Here is a 23,691-nt window from a genome sequence, read left to right on the forward strand (position 1 = left end):
TCTAGACTCGATAAGGTTTCAGACTCATAAATCTTCAGACCAAAAGGTGAAGAGTCATCAATCCCCAGGCCTTCGGTTACTGGCTCGAGTGATCCCTTAGGCATTACTATGGGCGCAGAGCACACCATCCATCTACCTAAGGAAATCAATCCTAATCCTACAAGGAAGTGTGGGAAACACCCACGAAAAAAAGAAAAAATAGGCTAAAAAGTAATGCATGCACGTATGAAGTGCTTTTCTTTTGAGGGGAGGGATTATAATACTATCAAAGGCAGGTGAAGGTTCTAGGGTTTCTACCCCTCCCCACCAAGATGCAAGCGCGATATTCAAGTCCACATAAATGAAAGTAAACAAACAAACAAACGATCGCATACGCGGATATTGAGATGATTGCGCGTGTAGATGCAAGAAAACCCTAAAAAGGAAAAAATGCAACCTAAAAACCTCCCAATGTGATATATAAGAAGGTTAAAAGAAGAAAAGAATTGCCTAAATTAAATGCTTAGACTCTCTAAATCCCCAGTGGAGTCGCCAGCTGTCGCGCCCCATTTTTTGGAAAAAAAATGAAATTACGATTACGGGTTTATAAAAATGAATTTTTTGATTGATTTTGATTGAAAAAGAGTTTTTTATTTTTAGAAAATAAATAAAGAAAATGGGCTTAAATGGAACTAAAAGTGCGATGATTTTGACCCAAAAATAATAGTTTAAAAAGGATTTTAATAAAAAATAGGAGTCGCCACTTGGTATTGAGTTAAGGTGTACCAAGTCAACTAAAATGAATTTTCAAAGAAAAAGTTGAAAAAACCCATTTTAAACGATTTCAAGTCTGTAAAAATCAAGAGAAAAGGGGTCGGGAGTGACATTTGAAGAAAGGGTACGTAAGGATAAAATCCAAAGCACCCTTTCAACCTAACCAAAGCCAGTTGCGTTATTTAATAAAAAGCTTTTCTTATTTTAACCTAAGAATTTATCACATTTGGATGTCACTATATGGATACAAAACCTAAATCTAGGAAGATATCGGGGGGTCAGAATATCTCTTCAAAACTTGATTGGTGCAAATAACATTAATTGTGATGCCCAAGAGTGACTCTTCGAAGAGGTCACGAATATGCAAAATATGAGACTCGAAAGAAAGAAAAGAAAAGAAAAGAAAATAATAATATACATGACCTAAAGGAATGCATCATAACGGGTGTGGGGGCTAAAATTCATGATTCAATTTTTCCTTTTATAGAGGGAATACGAGCGTGCTAAGGTTAGAAAAACCACACTCGTCCATATTCCATAGTCAAGAGGTATTTCCTATCTAATCAAGCAAAAATGTACTAACCTAATTCTAATTCTTAAATGGAATGGAAGTCCTAAAATGCCATGTTCCACACATAGGGATAAGGAATATACATATAGGGAAAATATGGATAAGGGATGTACATAAGGGGGAAATATCATGCAAAAATGGTAAGGACCCTAAAAGATAGAAAATATGCATGCAAATGTAATGATTATCATACAAACATGATCTAGCACGTGAATGGTACCTAAGGGTCTAGCATTGGACTAACCCATGTCTATAAATTCTCACTAGCGTTAGACTAGTGAGAAATTAGAAAGGAGGGCCACAATTAGTATTGGATTAGTGTGGAATTGGGAAAAGGGGCAACAACTAGCGTTGGACTAATGTGGCGGCGTCATGCATTTATTATAATCAAATAAATCATGTAAAACATAATAAAGCAAATAAACATATAAATTACATATAGCACATAGCACATAAGCATGAAATCTAGATGCAAGACTCTAAAAAATCGAGTAACACATAAACACACAAGCATGTAAAACACGCAAAGCAAATAATGACTTAACTATTACACTCGGAAGACCCTAACTACAATCTAAAAAGAGAAAGAATTAAATAAAATGAAATAATAACCAAACTATTATAATTTTGGCATTTAATGCCTCTTAAATAACCGAAATTAAAAAATGAATATACAAGATTAAAACCAATAAAGTGAATAAATAAATAAAATAAAATAAAATAAAGAAACACATTCAAAAGAATGCAATTACACACATAGAATCACATAGAAACATATTGGGTCAAATAAAATCAAAATAAAGAAGTAGAGCGTACCTCCCTTGAATTGGTTGTCTAATGAAATGCAATTTTCTTATTTAACCTCCAAAACAATAAAATGGTCAAGGCATCACTTTAATTAACAAATAATCACAAGAAATTGAAATAAATACGAAATTGAATTAATCAAATCATTTAAATAAAAATAAGCAACCCATATTCAATAAATTAAAACAAACAAGGATCCAATTGAAACAATTAAAGAAGTTTGAGGGGTTAAATTATTATTATTACAAATATTAGGGGTCTAAATGAAAATAATAGAATTAAGGTTTAAGATAAAGTCTATCAAAACTAAATGTTAAATTTCACAAAAAATGAATGAAAACCCATTTGCTATAGTTAAACAATAAAATTACCCCAAATTTCTACTAAATTTCACATCATGATTATAAATCTATCAAAAAAATCGTTCAGCCTTCAAATTCATCCAAAAATTCACTAAAAATCTATTCAAAAACCCATTAAGTCATATCAAAGAAAAATAACATTTAAAAAGGACCAGATTGGTTAAATTTTCCAATTTTATGGGCCGTGGTAGAATAAGGAGAAAGTTGAGGGGTCGGACTGCAATTTTGGAAAGCTTTTCATGCATGCTTCGCCGAAGCTATTCTTCTTCTTCGCTGTTTCTGGGTTCATCCGAAACAAGCTTGGAATCTTATGTAGCAATTTTAACAACAAATCCAATCTCAAGTCCTTGTCAAATTCCCAAACCCATCATCAAGATATTATGCTAAGCACATAAAAGGAAAAATCTGAGCTGAGGAACTTGCAAGAACCCAGGTTCGTTCATTGGTTTCAAGTTCTGGGTTTTCATGTCAAAATCAAACAAGCACCAAACTCTCAAGCCAAAACAACAATCAAACCCAAATCTTGTACTTTGCCCTCCTAAGAATTCTCAAACCCAAATTACACGCACAAACAGGAACAAAAAATGCAACCTTTAGCTCATCAAATTACATATGTGGGAAACACTATCTGTTCATGGCCTCTCGATTGAATTCTTAGTTCAGATTCACATTAAATGAACAAAGGGCCGACACCAGGCCTATCAATAGCACAACAACATCCCCAAACATATCCACAGTCATCGTCATCAGGCATGAGCAGCAACTAAAAACTTAGAAAAGGAAGAAAATCATGCATCAGTGACTCAAATCTCTATGAAAGTTGTATTAAACCAACATTGAGAGGAATCCATGTTTACTTGAGAGCACTAAAGCAGCTAGACAATCATGAAATGCCCCAAGAAACGAACGGTTCTGGAAGACGCAACCCACGAACTGTTTTTGCAAAAAATTTTCAGCCCTGATGAAGGCGCTACTTTGGGCCGAGATTTCACTTGCTTAGAGCCGTTTTCTCCCAGGGATTTGTGAACAAAATTTCTCCTAATACCTCCCAGGAAGGTGCAGAACCCATGAAATCACTCAAAAACTAGAAATCAGAATGAGAAATCAATCTGGAAGGGGGATGGTCTGCCATCCTGGTACCAGATTTTCTGCAACTTTTCCTTCTTCCTTTCTTCTCCAGCCAGCCCGAAGCTCCTTCCTTCCTCTTGTTTTCTTTTTTTTCAGATTTCCCCCAAGCTCTCTTTTTTCTCTCTTGGTAGCAGCCCCCCTTTCTTTTTCTTCCCTGGTTTTTCTCCTGCCCAGCCCGTAGCCTCTCCAAGCTTTTTCTCTCCCTCCAGCTCTCTTTCTTTCTTTGCTGTTACTTCCTTATCCCAGAAACCCTTCTTGTTCAGCTGTTCCCCCCTCTTTCTTTTTTTTTTTGGATTTCTCCCCACGAAACCCTTTTTCTTTTCCTCTCTTAAAACCTCTCTTGCCCGAAGCCCTTTCTGGTTTTCTTTGTTCCTTCCCCGCGCAGCCTTCCCTTCCTTGTTTCCTCTATACTGCCCGAAAGCTCTCTAGCTTTCCTTCTTGCCTTTGCCCGTAACTTTTCTTTTCCCTCAATCTCCTGTCTCTTCTTGGTTTCTCTTTCTGGTTTCCTACCCTTTCTCCTCCAGCCCGTCACCCTCAGCTCTCTCTCTCTCGCTTGACTTTTTCTTTCTTTCCTCCAACCCTTTCTTTTTCTTTTCCGGTTTCTCCTTCTTGCTCTTGCCTTGTTGCCCGTGGCCTATCCCTTTGCCAGATTTCCCTCTTTTTTCCAGAATTTTCCTAAGTCTCCAAGTGTCTTGCCACCTACCCCCTTTGCATGTGTTGTCAACCAAGAATGGGGACATTTGTTTTATTTACATGCACTCCACTTGTCTAATATCCCACTAATACACTTGTCTAATAATCCTCTAATACACTTGTCTTCTTATTTTCATTTATTTATTATGTATTTTTCAAAAACAATTTGGGTAAACAAAATAAATGTTAATTCCTAATTGCAAATGCATTGCACAGTTTTCATTTATCTTAAAAAAAATTGAGTCTAAAAGGATTAAAGACAAATTTTGAATTTTTTGTGAGAATTTATTTCTTTTTTTTAGAAATTGAATACAAACATAACTTAAAAATAAAAATAATAAACCCAATTTATAAAAATAAAGAAAAATGAACATTAACTATCAATAAAAATAAAATAAATTAAAACAAGAATAGAGCTAATATTGAATAAAATAAATGAAATTTTAGTGTCTACAGGGAGTAATCTTCCTATTGACTGTGTGTTGATTTGTTTGGAACATTCGTTGCGATTTTGGTTGGATAAATTGTGCAATAATCTGTGCTTATTGAGTTGATTGTTGCATTGGACGTAGTTACAACCTCTAGATTACTTGCTTCATATATTTGGTGAAATTTTGTTTCTCTTGGTGATTGTGCATGGTAGACACTATGGTCAAACAAATATCCACTTCTAAATCTCGAACCCCTAGACCTCAACCCTCTACACCCCAACCTACTATTCCTGTGAATGAACCTACCAACCAACCTTTCTCTTCGGGTGTACGAAAATGCCTCGGTAGGGGTAAAGGAGTCCACGTGGCTATACCCACACACTTTGAAGGTCATTTAAACTTTAGTAAGGCTGCCGATAAGTAGCGATATGCTCTGTGTTGTGAGCGGCGAATTATCCCCTGCAAAAGTAATGAGAAGCTTACCATGGATTTATTGAGTATAAGGGAAGAGGTTGAACAGATGTTTACTGCCATTGGTTGGCGATCTTATCTTGATATTTTTTGCCCCACCTTTGTAGAACTGGTTAAAGAGTTTTACTCCACTTTTGAGTTTGACATGCCTATAGGGTATACTGTAGATACCCCAAATGTGATTCACTTTCGACTAATGGGACAAGAGTTCCATTTCTCCATTACTTAGTTCAATTTGGCATTTGGATTCATTACTCGAGAATATGCTGAGACTAGAGAGTACGCTGAGAGTGCTTGTGACTACATAGAATCATTTTTCTCTCACTACCCCGATATTTGGAAGGAAATGTCTGTTGAAAGCAACTGTTATGACCCTTCTAGATCCATGAGTTCTTATCTTAAGGAACCCAGTTCCTGATATATTCAGCGCTTCTTAGCTTACAGTTACTCGGGTCGCAAGGATAGCTTCGATATACTTTCGCACCCCGAGTTCTTCTTTATCTAGTGTATGAAGAACAATATTAAGATAAATTTGGGGTGTTGGTTGGCATCTCAATTTAAGGCAGTTTTAGCCAAGAAAAACAAACCCTTGATACTCAGGTCATATATCACACACCTGGCAATCCAGTTAGGGGTTCTTAATCTCCAAAACCACAATCTCCATTTGGCTTTTGACATGAAATTTCTGGATGACGATTGTCTATTAAAAATGGGAGTTATAGAGCGGGTTGATGATACCCTCTGATTTACACTCCCGGGACCCATTCGAACACCAGGTCACCGCCCCTCTACACGAGCAGGGTCCTCTTCAGCTCTTGGATCTACTAATGACACTGTCGGACCTTCCTCTTCTGTACCTCCTCCACCGCTGGCCTCCGATTCTGAGTGGCAATACCTGAGAGCATAGATTCATCAAATGGACAAGCGGGTGATGAATATTGCTGATGAGGTGGCCCAGATATATCAAAATTTGGCGGCCTACTTCCACCATGTTGGCTTCACTCCGCCGTTCCCACCTATTCCACAGTCGGTTGGGACCCTTCACTACGTATTCGGGGAAGTTTCATTGTCCTATTTGCTTTATTTGCTTTATGACCTCCATTGAGGACAATGTTGGATTTAGGTGTGGGGGAGCTGTGGTACAGTTAATATTTTTAGTTTTTAGATGTTTTTCCTTTATTTCTTGTTATTTGTTCCGTTTTTCATTTATTTTCTTTTCATTTTTATTAGTAATTAGCATTTCTGTGACTGCCAAGGATTGATGATGGTTGGCTGACTCTAATTCTCCTATTATCAAATTTTAGTAATAAAAGTGTATCAAGTTAATTTGGTTAAGTCCAAAATATCTCTTTGGTGAATATCGATGCTTTTGTGATGCTTACAATTTTTGGTTAACTTTTCTCAGCATAGAGAATAACTGCTTGACATTTTACTTGTAAATTGGTCTAATTATTAACTTTAGTTCTCCATGTATGAGGAAATGAGGCTAGCTACTATTATTTTATGTGATATCTTGAGTTATTTTGCTGCCTAGTTATAAATAAATTTGGCTGTACTCCGCTAGTTATTACTGCTAAGTAACTGGGGGTCTACACCAAAAATATCGATCCTCGTATCAAAAAATAGTAATTTCTATGAGTACGTGGTCTTATAGCGACTGCAGCTGAGTAATCGGACTCTTTCATCTGACAATGTTGGAGTTCGCGTCAAAAGGCTCCAATGGCTAGAGACTAAATCTATTATTATTACTATCTAGTCAAAAATATAAAAAAATGTGAAAGTTGTGTAAATGTGTGATTAAAGTTAGCCTGTTGATCTATGCGTCTAATGTTGAGATTTTGGTTAATAGTTGGACCGTTTACTGATAAATGTTGATCGACCATTCCTTTTTCTTAGAATAGTTAGCCATAAATTGGAGGAGCTTGCAGTTTAGAAGCTAACCGAGGTGATGTTTCTTGGATCTTGACCATTGATACTTGATATGTGTTTTTCTCGGTATCTTGGCAATAAGGTAGATGGAGTGATAGCCATTATTAGGAATTGATGTTGGTTTGCTATTCTCATGCTTGAGGACAAGCATGGTCTAGGTATGCAGGGAATTGATAGGTCGCAATTTTTTCATTTATTTTATAATTAATTTCCTCCTATTGCCTTACCGAATGTGCATTAATTAGCAGATTCTATTCATTTTTGGCATTTGTGCTTATTGCAGGGAGTTAGAACAAAATATCATAAAAAAAGTGCAAATTTGTCAAGTTGTACACCTTCGGGTTAGTCAAATTAATTTTTATGGTAGTCAACAGAAGAGTTGGAGTAGTAAAAGGAAACAAGAGTCCAAACGGAGATGGTATTCCTTATCTAGTGGTCAATTGCAGCAGACGAGGAGGGAGGTTAACAGAGACTAGGAGTCTTCCCTTTTATTCCTCTTGGTAGCCAAATAGGAAGGAAAATTAGGTAGGAAGAGGTGGTCAGACGACTTTGATTTTTCTTTCTTTTGTTTTTGGACTTTGTCGGCTAGTTCTCCTGGGGGGTTGACTATGCATTGTTTTTGGGGGACTATTCCATCGTTTTTTCATTATATTCAATTGGAGGAAGAATTGTTAACCCCCTAGGAGAACTAGCAGAATTGTTAACCCCCCATTGAAGATATTCAATTGGAGGAACAATCTCGCCCACTATTGATCAATGTGGAGGCCTCGTGATGATATGTACTTGGAATCAATATAAATTCAAGAATTTGGTTTGCAAGAACCGAAATTCCACTAACAATGATTTCTTCAAATATGCTAATTGTTCAAATCTCACTTATATGACAAGATAATATGGTGGATTGCCCTCATATCAAGATCAAATTCAAACTAAACAACAAATTTTAATATCCCTAAAGTACATGAGCATAAATAAATAGGTCTTTTATTCTACTAGGTTAGATGCAAAGTGATTGATCGTATCTTATAATTATGTTTTATTGCATATTATATTTTTTAACTCAATATGTAACTTATGATTTTTCTATTTAATATCACATAATAAAATTATCATACTTCAATTCTTATACTAGAAAATGCCAAATAATAATTATTAACCATTTAATTACAGGCACTAAACTCCTGTGTATTGCGCGGGCTTTTCCCCCTAGTATATATATAAAAACAAGTTGTGGTTTGATTGTTGGATAATTTTCATTTGACCTTTTCGAGAGGCAAGTTAGGCAATGCACCACGAGTGTACAAATCATTAATGGTATAGTACTAGTATTGAATGTGCATTGGTATGCATTACCCACTCTATCCTTAGTGGGTTGATAGACTACTGATGTTTAGCTATTCAGCTATTGTTTCATCTTTGCACTTCTAAATAACCGTTACTATTGATTTGTAATTGCTGCAAATCTTCATGCAAGTCATTGAGTTTCTGCAAAGAGATCCAAGGGTTACATTGAATAATTGGAGCATGATTATGCGGACATGAATGCATTGAGAAGAACATTAACTCAATCCTTTATGGTAGAAGTGTAACTGTTAGCTTTTTCTCTTCTAAATTTTTTACAAAATGAATTTAGCAGATGTAAAAAGTTGGATCATTAGAGTGAGCAATTATGGCTTCTTTAATACAATAGTAATAATTGGAAGAATAATTGGAAGACGAGGACATGTTGGAAAGCATGTTTGAACGGAAACTGAAAGTTTTTGGCTTTTCTAAAGCATTTGCTGAGCAGTTTTTTTTAGCAACCTGCAATAATGAAAGGACATTAACACAATAAGGTTGCATGAGTTGCTTAAGTTCTATATCACCAAGGTGGTCCTTGAAGAGGTAAGGTGTCTTGCACTATGTTTTTCAGGCAAATACTCTCTATGTGTATATCGAATTTTTGAATGAAACAATGACAATATTGTGTAGTTTAAAAGTGGTAATTATATTTGTAATTTTATTCTTGAATTTTCATGTTTGCCAGCAACTGAGGTACAACTGTGAAACAAGGGATTTGTCCAGCAGCAGCTTTCTGATTAAGGTACTTCCTAAAACAATTGTTCCAATTAATGAATGCATTATTGGTGTTCATGCGTTGCTGTACTAGAATTACAATTGTGTTTTTCAGGCAGATACTATCTATGTGTATATCGAATTTTTGAATGAAACAATGACAATATTGTGTAGTTTAAAAGTGGTAATTATATTTGTAATTTTATTCTTGAATTTTCATGTTTGCCAACAACTGAGGTACAACTGTGAAACAAGGGATTTGTCTAGCAGCAGCTTTCTGATTAAGGTACTTCCTAAAACAATTGTTCCAATTAATGAATGCATTATTGGTGTTCATGCGTTGCTGTACTAGAATTACAATTGTGTTTTCCGCAATTGTTTTATGCATCTAATTTCTACAATTTAGACTTGCTAATTAGACTTATATTGTCCTTTTCAATTTATTTGCAAGCTTATATGTCAGTTAAATTGCAGTATTTATGGTAGGGGAAACATAAATAGGCACTAATTAACAAAAGCACACCAAACATTCATAAATATCTAAGCATATGATAGTTTTATGGCTAGGGACTCCTATTTGTTGATTACTTCAGGAGAAACAATTTACAATCTGAAATAGTACAATTTTAAAATAAAGCATTTACGATCAGTTGTTTGATTTTCTTTCTAATCATTACAATTGCAAGGACGAAAGTAATTCATTTTTTTATATAAATGTTTTCACAACAAATTTAGAAAAAATTCCTACTGACTTGTGATTATGTGATTAAATGACCATTTAGCTATTTTTACATTACTCCACTTAACCAATATTGATAGTATTTTTTACTTTTTTAATCTCATGATACTTAATAAATTATAACACATGTATTCACTCATGCGCATTGTGCAGGCTTCTCCCCTAGTAATACATACAGGATGAATTGTCGAATTCTCTTCCACAATTTTTTTACTCTCCTGACATGTACGTTAAATTTCCATTGGCTCTTTCATTCTAGGCTGATTGAATGTTTTTCCTCCTCCTTTTATTTTCATTTTCCACTAAGGGGCTGATTGTGCGGCGACCCCACTTCCCCCTAAGGCGAACCAGAGGGTTGGCGGGCCGTCTGCTAGCTCTCGCCTGGACTCACGCCAGCATGCTAGTAAAATCCTTCCGAAGTATAGCCTAAACTATTACAATATTGATCCTCCAAAAAAGACCAATAACTAAGACCACATTAACTTCAGAGATAACAACACTTTAAGATAGCGACTCGTCGATTCTTAAATACCTTACGCATTACAAACCACGGAATAAAGTCAAACAGTCCCATTTAACAAATTCATACAAGCCACATACATTCTCACAAGCCAAGTAACAAAACCAGGGTTTGCACTTTTCCAACTTCAAGTGGCAACCCAAAACAAAACTACATTGTTTAATTCGAATTACATTCATAACAAGTAAAGTAGATTTCAGGTCTTTCTCACATGCCAGAACCTGTCAAGGAAAACAAAATAACGTGGGGTGAGTTAAAACTCAGTGGTGCCCCAAGACATGCAATCACATAAAACAATAACGAGTATTATCCTCAATTAAAGTAACCAATTAGGAAAGCGTTTAACAGCACAAGATAGGATACAGGGGCTCTCAGAAGCCATTTCTCCACGAGCTTGATCAAAATTTCCCGTAGTCGACCCTCCGTCAACTTTCACTACCTAAGGTCCGTGTAGATCTTTTTATTTTTCTTAACTCCGACCACCAATCTTACCCCTGTCCCGGGCCCGCACGCCAAGCACGAAAGTGGTAATACTCGAGTATACGTTAGACTGGTCGAGGGATTCACCCAACGACTTTACGTCCAACACTTATAGACTGGTCGAGAGATTCACCCAACGACTTTACGTCCAACACTTAGCAAGTGCAAGCAGAATATTCACGAAAACATTTCAAGCAAGTCACCACTCGAAAGGCTAATGTGATAAAGTACACATAGCTCACTTCGATGGATCAGAAACCATTTTCCAAGTTATCACAAATCGAGTCAAGAAAGCACTTTAACCAAATAAGCATAGAACAAGCAGGGAGACTCACCAAAAGTGAAGTCACAGGTCAAGTTGGGAATCGAAATCCGCGTCCTCGCTAAATCCTAGAAAACCAAGTTTTAAAACTATAAATTTTACTATACAAGTTCTTGGTCTACGTATAAAAAAATTATCTAGTATATGACTAGTTTATTTTCTCAAAATAAATTGACAATCCACTTAAAGTTAAAACTAGTAAAAGTAGTAAAATATTTCGTATAGTTTCCTTAAAAATACTTTTCTTTCTAGAGGTGCAACTAAATCTAATTTACTTGAAGTAAGTTTTCTTGCTGAGCAGGTTTTCTACGCTTTTTAGTTAAAATTATTAAAATCTCATGTTTTTGACAATTTTCCTCTAGAACAACTAGCCAGGGACAATTTTTAAGAAAAGAAAAGAAAATAATACCTAGGGTTTTAAAAACTAGTGCAATCATTTTCTAGAAATAATAAGGCTAGTTTAAGCCAAAGAAAGAAATAACTAGTCTGCAAGGTTTTTAAAAAAATTTCCCGACACTTGAATTTCTAACATTATCGTGCTATACTAACTTTTGTAGTTCAATACTAGACAAAATATAAATTCACGTAGCTTGATTTAAAAATACTCAAGTTCACAGGACCAAAATGGACTTCACGATTTCAGTTCACATGCACATTGTATCCCAGTTGGCCACTACAGCAAAATTATATTTTAAACAGCAATCTCACTAGGACTTCATCAATCATTAGCCCTAGATCTCAATAAATCCATTTCAAATCGGCATTTGAACAAAACAAGTCCAAGGTATCCAACACAATCCCATCAAGATTCCAACTTTTGTAAAATATATTCAAACGACCAAGGCTTCATCAATCATTAGCTCTTGGTATCCAACAATTATTTCTTACAATAATTTAGCCAAAACTTCAAATGTTTAAAGTCACTAACATGTATTTGAAACCAAGGACAAGATTTGCAACAATCTCTCGGTTACTCCTAAAATTTCCAGCAGCTAATAAGTCTTAAATCCAATTTTTCCTCGGCTGAATCAATGTGTTAAGTACCCAAAACTAACATGCAAGGCTACTTAATGAAGTTACCATCATTTCTAGTTCAAATCAAGTTCGGACAGCACTTGTAATCATCCACAATCCAGAAATCAAGTTACCATCATGCGTCAGATTTCTGTTTCATTTTTTTTTTCTTCTTGTTTAGCCGAACTGATTAGCCTCATGCAAGACTTAATTGTCTTGTTCTTAGTCAGATAATCATGTTTATCAGCTCAGATTACTACCAAGGGACAAAATTAGAGCTACATTCTAGATTAAGTTCTCGGCTAGGCTTGCATGCCAACTCATCCCATTTCATTTTTTTATTTTTTTATTTTTCTGGTTTATACCAACTAATTAACTGCATGCAGAGCTTAATCATCTTGTTATTAACCAGCTAATCACAGTTATAAGCTCAGGTTATCAAGAAATAAACAGATTAACTCTGCATTATCCCATTCAATTCTCGGCAAACCCATTCCTTCGCACCTCAGATTTTTCTTTTCCTAAATTCATCATCCAAACGCCTAAACTTCACATGCATGGCCATAGATAACTTAATCTACCCTTGATCAGTTAGTTTCAGTCCAGAAATTACCTCACCGAAAGCTCACTCAGACGACAGAAAGCTGATGTTTCTCTCCTCTCGGCTCGCTCGCGGCTGGATGTGTTGGTCCTGGTTGCGGATGGTTGAAGCTGTGGTGTTTCGATTGGAACTGGTGAAGATGGTGATGATCAGTAGCTCACTCGACTGCCTCTTGCTCTCTCTCTCGCTTGACTTCCTCGGACAGAACAGAAATACAGCTCGCGGCTCGCTCTCTCTTCACCTTTCTCCTGCTCAATCCGAGGAGTTCTCCCTCTCTTGCTCTCGTCGATGATCACGAGGTGGAGAATGGAGATGGAGTGTTTGTGGTTGAGGCTGAGGTAGTGGAGTGATTCGCGGTAGTGGAGGTTGAGTGTGTGTGTAGAGGGAAGGGAATGCACTTCGGCAGAAATGGAGATGTTAGTGTTTTTAAGAGTTGGCCGAGGATACTTTGCGGTTGCATGGAAATTTTTGGGATAGTGAAGGGTATTTTAGTCTTTTCACGTTTCCTCCAAATTCCTACTCAAGTCCTCAATTCTAATCTAATTCCAAAGTTTACCCCAAATGTAATTTGAATGCCTAATAATGTACTAATCTTACGGAAGTTCAACTATCGAAATTTTATGTCCTAAGTATACTTAGTATACTTATATCGATTTGTTACAATGCTAAGTTTCCAATTAACACTTAACCTTATTAGGGATTAAAATGAGCTATCGAAATCTCGAAGAATTTATATTAAGGCGATAAAATTACTCTAACTCAAGAAATATTAATTTAACATAGCGAAACCAAGTATGTTAATATTTTGGCACAATTACATTATTTATCACATAAACTATTTCTACGCACTTATTTAAAAACAAGTAGATAAAATGCTAGAATTTATTAAAGAATTAAAAGTGCAATTGCAATATGCATTGATATCTATATATATATATATATATATTTTTTTTTTTTTTCGAGGTTCTCACAGATTGGTTAAAGGGTTTGGGAATCACAGAATGGAATAAACCCCTTATTTGTTGCTTGGATTAAGCCTATTGGAATGCAATTTTTGGAATCATTTCTAAAAAATGGAACTTATCCCATTCCCGAACAAATTGGGGGGGGGGATTTGGACAAAACTCTCAACTCATTCCCTCGTACAACATTTTTGACAAACCTACCCATTACATACAAAACTCTTCTACCATCTCTTTCTCTTCATCACAAGCCACTCTTTCTGTTCTTCTTCTTCATCAGTTTTATTATCTCTTCTTCTTCATCATATAGTCTTCATCTGTAATCCAAAATCTCTTGAAAAAAAAAGATCTAAAGTAGATCTAAATGGATTAATAGTGGGGAAATATCTTCAATGGGCAAATTGTTCAACAAGATTTCCACGAGAAAGATCTCTAAGAAAAATTGAAGAAAACCCTCAATCTCGGCATCGGTAATGTGTTGATTTGAACTGTCGTGGCTCTGGAATTATGGATGAATTCCTAGAATTGGAGTGAAAAGGGATCAGTTCTGATTGGTTGATTTTTTGTATTGATTACGATGACGAGATAGTCGGGATTAAAGATTGAATCTCAAATGGACTTATGGCATTGTAAGCGTTTGAGATTTTTTGGACTGCATTTGAATTCTCGGGGATGCAATTGTGTGGCTTTGGTTGTCATTGTTTTGGTTCTTAGAGCCGTCCTAATCTCTCCTTTCGCTGGTTTTGGAAGGATAGAAGAGAACAAGCTGGTATTTTTCCGTAACAATTCTTTACCACAAAATCTGCAATTACAAATTGGAAACCCAAATCCAAGACTTCGTAGGCTTTGTGATTTAACATTATTCTGATTTTATCCAACTAATAAATTAGCTTATGGAAAAATGAAAAAATGGATAATTTATGGAGGAAAGCCATAAAGAACTGGTGTTTTATTGGAAAACGAGTTTATTTTTATTTTATCCGATAAATAAATTTGTTTATAGGAAAATGGATACTCTGTTCTTATAATGGAGAAAAGCCATAAAGAGCTGGTGTTTTATTGAAAAACGGGTTTATTTTTATTTTATTCGATAAATAAATTTATTTATGGAAAAATTGGTACTCTGTTCTTATAATAGAGGAAAACCATAAAGAGCTGATCTTTTATGGGAAAGTGGTACTTTAATAATACTTTATGGGCTATTTCTTTTTTTTTTAATATTTAATTTATCTTAAATAGATAGCCTATAGATTTCCTTTTTGTAAGCATATTACTGTAACACTTTTTCAATTTTATTTACAAACATTGATATATTTATCATAAATTAAATGTTTAAAGTAAAATATTTATAAAGAGCCCGTACTTTAAATGTTTTATAAGAATTGTTATTTCAGGAGTAAATATGGAATTTAATTGCATTTAATTCTGAAACACTCATCAAACCAAGCATCATGAATTGGAATGATACTAATCCCAATGTGTGAACCAAGGTAGATATTGGAATGAAAAGTTTAATTCCAAAGGAAAAATACCAATTTTCGTCCCCAAACTTTGGACACAAGACACATTTCGTCCCTCATCTTTCGGGCATGACACATCTGGTGTCTGAATTAAGAATTTTAGACCAAATGTCATCCTCAAATGACAATTTACCCACCATTTTACGAAACCGGTCACGTGAGATTCACGTACCGTTAAGTGAAAGTTTCTGTCCAAAAGAACCCAGGTGGAAAAGGACGTTGTCTCCACTTTCCCTTTTCCTTTCCAAATCTGAACTCTCTCTCTCTACAAGCTCGCTTATATTTGTGTAAAACCCTTTTCCCCTTTCCTTTGCCTTTCAATTTTTACACTTTCAAAAGTGCATTCCAAAAAATTATTGAAGATCGAAGAAGAAGAAGCTGACTTGCTGGCATCCACTAAGTAGCAAAGCGGAAAAATATGTCGGTGCGAAAGAAGGAGTTGAACGATTGTACCCCACCAAATTATGGTAAGTTGTCCAGGGTTTAATAATTTGTTATTAAAGTATTAATAATGAAAATGTTGACCTTTTAGTGGCAAACTATGTAGATGTGGTCGTTCACATGCATGTTTGTGATATATTATTATTGTTTTTTTTAGCTGAAAATACTAGCAACAGCTTGTCACATAACCTTTTAAGCAATCTTGGTAGGAAAAGTTGAGCTCATATTCATATCACATCAGCTTTACATAAAAGGGCTATATGGTTGGTATAAAACATTATTCTTAACGAAATGGAATTATCCTGTTTACCCACGAACATGTTCTACACCAGTACTCGAGGAGCATTTCATTGAAGAAAGAAGGCAGTCGAAAGTAAAACCAAATCTCATGGATCCAGTGTTTATTCCAAATGAAGTGATACTCGAGTACGGTTATCCTTTGCCCAGTAGCTACATAGCTGGTTCATTGTGATATATTATTGTTAATGCTAGGTCCAGCTACAAAGTTTGAACTTTTTTTTTTAATATGATACATAGGGTCCTTGATGTCTATTTTACAGGTGTAAATCTTATTAATGTTTAGCCGACATTGTTTGAAGAGATTAATTTTTGTAATGGTTAGAACATATGTGTTTGAATTATAAATCTATGGTCCCCAAATTATTGCACTTTGCCGTCCTCAAATTATTGTTAAGCTTATAACAATAAGTTTATCCAATATTGTTAAAATATAAAAGTAATGGTTTGGTTGCTTATTCAGTATTTGATATATTCTTTTTTTTAACTATCAGAAAAAGGTAGCTCACTAATTTTACTAAAATGTCACTGTGGAGGGTTGATATTTTACACTCCCCAACCGCATTATAAGGGTGGAGATGTATGTGTCCTTGATTATGTTGAGAGTATAGGCTTGAGTATTTTTGAAATGGATAGATTGACTGAGGATGCTGGTGTGTTTGGTCACAAAGTGTACTATGGTTGGGAGAATAATAGTTTTAAAAGGATAGACAATAGTAGAGAATTGCATGGATATATTCTAAGGACTGCTGGTTCAATTAGGGAAGTTATCTTGTACCTTGAAATCTCATTTCATGAAATCTTGGTTCACCAACTTGGCAATGATGCTTATAAGGTTGATAAGAATGAAAAAGGTCCTGCTAGTGGTAAAGATGGTAAACATGATCATGAAGAGAGAGGAAATGATAACAGTGATTCTGATTCAGCCAATGAGTTTTTCTTCTCAGCAGTAGATTCTGATTATAATCAAAGTGAAGAAGATGATGCTGATTTCAACGATAACATAGATACAAATGTTGAATGGTTTGGTGTCTCACACTATAAGGAATTGAAAACTAATTTGGCAAAACAAGGACAGGTTGAAGCTAATTTGGTTCAGTCTGAAGATAATGATGTAGCCCCTGACTCTGAATCAGATTTTGAGAGTTTGCATGGGTCTGATGATGAAAATGGTAGTAATAGGTGTGTTGTGTTCAATCCCAAGGACATGGATAATCCAAAATTGAAATTAAAGATGTTTTTTAGTACCATCAAAGAGTGCAAGTTAGCTATTACAAACTACAATGTAAGATAGGGGAGGCCTTGTAAATTTGTGAAGCAGGATTTGGTTAGATTGAGGGCAAAATGTAGAAGTGAAAGCTGCGATTGGCATATTTATGCTAGAAAATTTGGTGGAGAAGGAAGTGTGCAAATTAGGACATTTGAGGACATTCACAAATGTGGCTTTACATATCAAAATCCACTTGTAAATTCTGATTGGGTTGGTAGAAAGTATTGTGAGAAGTTTAGATCCAATCCTAAGGTAGATGTGGAGCATTTTAGAAAAACAGTGATGAAGGAAAACAAATGCTCCTTCACAAAAAAACAAACATATAGGGCTAGAAAAAAGGCTTTGGACATTATTCATGGTAGTGAAAGTGACCAATACAGCAAGTTAGGAACGTACATGCATGAAATTCAGAAATCTAATCCTGGTAGTTCTATCATATTAAAGACTGTGGATGGCACTTCAAAAGGGCAACAAAGATTCCAAAGACTTTACATGTGTTTTCATGGAGTGAAACAAGGATTTTTGGTTGGGTGTAGGACTTTGATTAGGGTAGATGGCACATTTTTGAAAGGAATAGTAGGGGGTGTTCTATTGATTGCTATTGGACTAGATGGTAATAATGGCATTTTTCCTATTGCATATGCTGTAGTTGAGAGTGAAAACAAGGAATCCTGGACATGGTTCTTCAAGTTACTCAAAGAAGATTTGAAAATTGAAAGAGATTATGAATGGACAATCATGAGTGACGAGCAAAAGAGACTAGTTCAGGCTTGTATTCATGTTTTTCCAAATGCAGCTCATAGGTTTTGTGTAAAGCACTTACACAGCAACTTTTCTACTGCTGGGTTCAAAGGGGAAGCTTTAAGGAGAGCATTGTGGGCTGCTACAAAGGCAACTACACCAGCAGAATTTGTTAGGAAAATGGAAGAAATGGCAGCAATTGACTTGGATGCTGCCAAGTGGTTTGATGATAAACCACTATCTCAATGAAGTAGAGCTTACTTTAGCACCCATTCGAAATGTGATATGCTATTGAATAATATTTGTGAATGTTTCAACGGCAAGATTTTGGATGCTAGAGAGAAGCCAATCATTGAAATGATGGAATTATTAAGGTTGTATATGATGCAACGAATGCAGCAAAATAGAGACATTGCAAGACAAAAATGGAAAGAGTATATGTATTGTCCTAGAATCATTGAGAGAGTACAAAAGAGAATGGATAAGGCAACACAATGTTTTCCTTTCAAGTCAAACGATGATTTGTATGAAGTTTTCTGTCCATATGGTGATCATTATGCTGTGAACATTAAAGAGCAAACTTGTTCATGTAGGAGATGGGAGCTGACAAGAATTCCTTGTCCATGCAATTGCTGCACTTTGGTTAGCTAAAAAGGATCCCATGTTATATATATCCAACTAGTATACAATTGAGACATACCTAAAGAGCTATGAAGGAGCTATTTGTCCAATGAATGGGGAAGGAAATTGGGAGAAGACTGATGTTGATGGTCCAAAACCCCCTTTATATGGTAAAACAGCTGGAAGACCAAAAAATCAAAGGAGAAGGACTGCTGATGAGGAACAACAAGCAAAGGAAAAAAAGGCCAAGAAAATGAGTAGAGTGGGGCAGGTAATAAGGTGCAAATACTGTCTGCAATAAGGCCACAACGTGAGATCTTTTAAGCTTAAAAAGGATGAAAACAATGCCTCAGGATCTGGTATAAAGAGCAAAGAAGCTGCCTACAATACAAGATCTGATGAATTTGACAGTGGAGACTACGATGAAGTTAATTGCACTGAGATTCTGGTTACATGTACTCCCAAAATATTCGACAAGAATCCAAATAATAAGTCTGCCAAGCTAGCAGTAAGTCTTGTATACAATTGTTTTGATGTTAAAGTTTCATTTTATCTCCTTCTATTCAATAGTCTATAAAAATTAATTACTTTGAGTTGATTTTCTTACTTTGCAGAAAAGTCCACATGCAGAAAGTAGAGTTCACATGCAGAAAGTAGAGTTCAAGATGGATCAATGCATGATGTAACAAAACTTGCAACTTCAACTATGAGTGCTGTACATGCTCACCATAGTACCAAAGTTTATCATAGCAAAGTTGATGTTGAGGCAGGCACTATCTAGTGAAAAGTAACAAGGAATTTGTTTTTGTCCACACATGGCCAACCGTTCATTATATATTGGAGTAATTTCTGTTCATTGCATCTGCCTTCATTGAGGGGTTTCCTTTAGAGTCTTATGTCCTTTCTATATGATCTAGTCACTTATTTGTTGTCCACATACCATTTCTGGTGGTGCCAATACAGATTTGTTCTTTGTAATTTATTTATATCTAGTTGTTTTCCATATGTAAAGAAGGTCTTTTATGTCATTTATCCTGATTAAAAGAAATTTAATACATGTTCTTTAATACATTTAACCTCTCAGGAGACTAACCATTTAGAAGATGTTGCTGTTACAAGTTCAGCCCCAACTTCTCATGATTTGTATGAAGTTTTCGGTCTAAAAGAGCTCAAGTTAAATACAGTCAACCAGTACATGGAACAAAAGAGAAAGAGCATGTACAGATGCCTGTCAAGACCAAATCTGTCCACAGGGAAGTTGCTGCTGCTGCTGCTACCAAATGAGTTGTTGGTTCTTCAAGAATGAAGGGGAAAAACAAAGTACTATAAATATTGATAGTAGAGCCTTAGATGGTTTTTTTTTTGTTTGTTTGTTTTGATGTAGATTATGGACTGAGGTTGACAATAGGAATGGTTCTTTTTTGAAGCAGATATCATATTTTAGTGTGGTCACTTTTTTTGTTTGTTGTCCTCAGAATTAGTGCTACGATGTGAACACATGGTTTTGGTACTTTATTAATGGAAATTGTCTGGTGTAAAAATTTGTCTTGTCCATATTCAGGTGATTGGTACATTTCTTTATCTTCAAACCAATCTTATTGACAGATTATTTGTAGTCTAAACAAGAAAAAGAACAACCAAATTACCAAACTAATGCTACATAAACAAAAGAGGTATATAGAAGCTCAACATTCCACATAAACAAGAAAGATACAAAGGATCAAGACCTAATCCTATATTCTCACTCGGTAAGTTAAGTTAAAACATGCCATCATTTGCAACAACCAGTCAATACTACTACTGCTACTGCTAATCCAATCAAAATTGTACAAACACTGAAATGAACTAGATTTAACAGCTTCAATGGAATAGCTCACTCCAAGCTTAGCACTAATATTCGTTCCATTGCATGTCCATTCCTTTTTATAGTGATAGATATAATCAGCAGCATAGCCAACAGTATGATGACCACAATCAAAATTTTTTCCCTTCTACGGCTTTTTGCAATTGTTTCTTCCATCCGATTCACCCTTCTCAGCAAACCCGGTATAATAATCCTTCCTCTTGTACAGATTGGTTCATCATGCCATTCAAAATATTTACACCTGTCAGGTCTCTACAAATATAATCTCAGTTATAAACATCAGCAAAGCACAGTCACAATTCAATTTGAGTTGAAATAGTAACAAAACTAAAAAATTTCTTACTGGCCATCTTGAGCAACCATAAAATCGTCTCCCTGGATTATCATCCCGCCAACATGTTGCCATTTTTTGCCGCAATCCACAACCACACAGCCGGGTGTTGCTGTTTAATGATGATGACGATGACGATGACGACTCAAGATTTCTAGATCTCATTTTAGGGAAATACCGCCACAATGTTGGGTGTTGCCTTATGCAAGTTTCTACTTTATTGCTTGGCAGAATTTGATTTGGAAGAGGGGATTTGCTCTCGGCAAAATTTTCAGATGGAGCTTGAGCTTAGGCTTGGAAATTTACAGAGGAAGTCATTGAAGTGAAAGGAAAAAGGAAAGTGAAAGGCAAGGGAAAGGGGAAAATGAACTTGTAGAGAGAGAGTGAGTTCAGATTCGGTTTTGGACAAGGAAAATGGAGACAACGTCCTTTTCTACCTGGGTTCTTTCGGATAGAAGCTTTCACTTAACGGTATGTGAATCTCACGTGACCGGTTTCATTAAACGGTGGGTAAATTGCCGTTTGAAGATGACATTTGGTCTAAAATTCTTAATTCAGACACCAGATGTGTCATGTCCGAAAGATGAGGGACGAAATGTGTCTTGTGTCCAAAGTTTGGGGACGAAAACCGGTATTTTTCCTAATTCAAAATCAGAGTCTATGATTCCATTACCATTTCCGATTCCAATTGTGAAACAACCACCCCCTAAATGTATGATTTTTCTTTTTCTTTAACCCTTCCATTCGCTAATAACATATAAGCTTTTATTAGTCCTAAACGTATCTCTCTTTCCCCCAACCCGGCCCTTTACCTCTCTTTCTTCGACATTTGTGCGGCTCAGATCACTCTTTGTAACTCGATTTTCACGTCATGTGGGACCCACAAAAATGTTGTTCTAGTGTTACTCGCTGTTGTTTTATTGTTACACCTTGTACAGATGATGTTACATCGTGTGCAAATGGTGTTATACCTTCCGGAACGGTTGCTCTGACAACCGTTCCAGCACCGGATCCATTTCCCACGGCGTCTCTGTCTCTGTCTCTCGTCTCCGTCCTAGGGTATATTGAAGATGTCAAGCCCTGCACTTGACATGACTCTTGATGATCTCATCAAGCAGAATAAAAAACCTAGCGGTGGAGGTGGCGGCCGCGGCCGTGGCTCTGGTCCCGGTCCCTCCCGTCGATTCAATAACCGTGTCGCCAATCGAGCCACTCCTAAGGCTCTCCTAAGGCGCCTGACTCGGTGTGGATGCACGACATGTTTTCTTCAGATCAGGCTATGGCCTATGTCGGCCAACTCGGCGTTGGCGGAGGTGGCGGCAGCCGAGCGTCTGCGATTGAGACTGGAACCAAGCTGTATATTTCCAATCTAGATTACGGTGTCTCTAATGAGGATATCAAGGAACTGTTTTCAGAGGTCGTTGGTGACTTGAAAAGATCTACAATACATTATGACAGGAGTGGTAGATCAAAGGGAACAGCAGAAATAGTCTTCTCTCGTCGGCAAGATGCAGCAGCAGCTGTCAAGAGATACAATGGTGTTCAGCTTGATGGTAAACCAATGAAAATAGAGATAGTTGGAACAAATATTGTGATTGCTGCTGCTGGACCTCAATTTCCAGGTGCTGCTTTTGGACTCAAATGGAATCCCTAGAAGTGGACAAGGCAGGTGTGGCTCCTTTGGAAGGCCACGAGGTGGAGGGGGACGTGACGTGGTCGTGGATTTGGGAGAGGTCGTGGACGAGGAAGAGGTCGTGGTGAGAAGATGTCTGCAGAAGCTCTTGATGCTGATTTAGAGAATTATCATAAAGAATCAATGGAAGACAATTAAGCAAAGGGATATCTTCTAATTCCTTTTTGCCATAAACCTGTTGTGGCCTTTGAATACTAGTAGCCTTTTTTCTAGAGTGACAAGAAAGTAACTTGTAGGGAGATAGGACCCTTGGTTTGGGAGCTTGGCTTTTTAATTGTTCGTCCTCTCATTTGGATATGTTACTTGGGATGGAGATATATGTGTTGTGAACCTTTTGTTTTTACATACTCAAACTGGTTACATATTCAAGTAGTGGAGGATCAGGTGGCACTTGAAATTTATTTTCACATCAAGACAAAGCATTGCCTGGAAACAGAGGAGGGAAGTCCAGGCACTCTGAAAAGCCCTGTCTTTGAAATGCTAGGATTGCTTTTGGAGTCATACATTTGTCGGTTAGCAACTTTCATACTATAATTTTGTTTGACCTGACATACTAATTGGTAGCAAACAACTTCTTTGAGTTACTTTCATTGCCATAATTTTGTTTAACTTGACTTGCCGTCTTTGATTAACCTTGGTGTTGACATGGATATCTTCCCCTTCACCTTCCTCCCTACGTATTTTACTATAACATAATAATCTTCTTGAGATATTGTGCTAATTTTCCTTAATCATCATTTATTCTTTATCTAACCAATTGCTGACAAATATCAATCAGCATTCATTATTTTTTTAATAACTCACTGACCATAAACTAATTTTGAGAGATCTAATTTCAGTTCGCTATCATATTTTCTTTATTTCGGTCAATTTACTTAAACTTTTTTACCTTACTATCAATTTTCGTTTCAATTTCTGCTTAGTTTGTGTTTAATACCTTAACTAATTCAATTCCTTCATGTCAACATATGTATATATCTGATTTTGGAAATTTTACAGTAAAATTCTTTCTCCAATTTTTTGTGTTATCTTTTTTTTCTTTCCTTTAGTTTTAATAACTAGTTTTGTACCCGTT

General features: G+C 36.0%; 1 pseudogene; it reads left to right on the top strand.

Moving 5' to 3' along the window:
- Window positions 1-21,961: 21,961 nt before the first annotated feature.
- On the top strand, window positions 21,962-23,119 carry LOC113699872 (THO complex subunit 4A-like; annotated as a pseudogene).
- Window positions 23,120-23,691: the final 572 nt, after the last annotated feature.

The sequence above is a fragment of the Coffea arabica genome, chromosome 7c (genome assembly GCF_036785885.1).
Source record: "Coffea arabica cultivar ET-39 chromosome 7c, Coffea Arabica ET-39 HiFi, whole genome shotgun sequence".
Taxonomy (NCBI): Eukaryota; Viridiplantae; Streptophyta; class Magnoliopsida; order Gentianales; family Rubiaceae; genus Coffea; species Coffea arabica.